Raw genomic sequence first — 1853 nt, forward strand, 5'->3', positions numbered from 1 at the left:
TTGACTCTGGGGTCGCCGGACCTCTTTCTGTCTCCTCACCTCAGTGTGGCTTACACTGCATAAATCCTCTTTGCCGTTTTCCTTGTTCCTTGTTTATTTGGCCGATGGAGGACGGGTGCCTGAGCCTGACTTGTTAGGGCTGCTGGGGCTCTGACCCTAATAGCTCCTGTAGCAGTAGTGTGGCGGTATCCACTGAGGTTCCTCGTAGCCCATGGTCCTGTGAAGGCACTTTACAGGGGACGAAGGAAACGCACAGCAGAGCTGACCAGTGGGCATGCATGTGTGTATGTATGTGTACACATGTAAGTGTAGGCATTTCTTATGCGATTGATTTTAAACATTCTTTTTTAAATATTTTATTTGTTATTTGTTATTTTTATTTTATGTGTATGAGTGTATTGCCTGCCTGTATGTAAGTACACTCATGTCATGCAATGCCCTGGGAAGTCAGAAGAGACTGTCAGATCCCCTGGAACTGGAGGTAACAGACAGTTGTTAGCCGCCATGTGACTTGCTGGGATTCAAGCCGCAGTTCTCTACAAGAGCAACCAGTGTTCTTAACCGCTGAGCCATCTCTCCAGCCCCCATGATTAATTTTATTAAATGATTCTGTTTGAAAAAGTGACTTTAAAGTATATAAACATCGCTAAAAATGGGACCATAGCAAACCAAGACTCAGAAGATTAACTTCCCACCTTGACTTCAGTCAAGTGACATCTCCTCTTAAACCCCTTTACCCTGATCAACTGAATAGAAGTTGTTGGGGACCCTTGTTGTATAAAGTAGTAGTCTCTTCATGACTGGATAGCCCATGGGCTCAGCTTCAAATGGCATTGCTAAAAATGGGACCATAGCAAACCAAGACTCAGAAGATTAACTTCCCATCTTGACTTCAGTCAAGTGACATCTCCTCTTAACCCTTTACCCTGATCAACTGAATAGAAGTTGTTGGGGACCCTTGTGTAAAGTAGCAGTCTCTTCATGACCGGATAGCCCATGGGCTCGGCTTCATATGCAGAGATTCCTTTTTCAGCAGAGTGCCTTCCCGGCATCTTCCTGACTCATCTTTTGAAGCAGCCATCACAGAAACACGACCTCCGGCTCAGGAACTGCCAGCTTTTTCCTGTGTGATTTTCAGGTGGGGCTCTATCCTGGAAAATCAGCTTTAGCCAGCCGCACCTCTCCTCCTGACCCGGCAGCTGACCGCCCGAACTTAGAGAGAGAGTGCACGGGTGAAATTGGGACGGAACCCGGGTAGGCCAGCCCTGGTAGCAGAGACCCACAGAGACACGGAGAAGCAGGGACCCACCAGCAATGCAGAGCAGACAAGCCGCGGGACCCACCACTTCCCAGGTGCATGCAGGAGACCGGTGCCACGCTAGGAGCTGGTGCCCTGAGATCCCTGTGCCCCCATACTATGCACCCTGTAGCAGGAGGCCTCCAAAGATGGCACGGACCCAGAGCCCTGGGATTCAGCGAGAATTCACTTTACTTCTTGGTCTGCAAATAGCCCACCAAAAGGAGCCCGTGCCTCTGTACCCTGCTTACAAGCCCAGTGACTGCTGACAGACTGTGTGGCATGGACCAATCAGAAAACAATACACTGACTAAAGGGACTTGGGGGTGGAGAATACCCCCATAGAAGTGACCACCTTTCCATGTTCAAAACTGCCTACGGCTCGGAAGGTTGTGATGCTTTGCTGGAGACGGGGCCAATGAGAACGTGCAGAGGACTCTTCTTCATAATCAGAGGCATCAACACCCTGGGAAAGGGTGAATTGCCTCTTTCTGTGTTACATCAAATGAAATACATGGCATAATGCCACTCTGAGTCTCCATGAGTCCCCAGCACC

The sequence above is a fragment of the Nannospalax galili genome, unplaced genomic scaffold, assembly GCF_000622305.1.
Source record: "Nannospalax galili isolate Female #2095 unplaced genomic scaffold, S.galili_v1.0 scaffold940, whole genome shotgun sequence".
NCBI lineage: Eukaryota > Metazoa > Chordata > Mammalia > Rodentia > Spalacidae > Nannospalax > Nannospalax galili.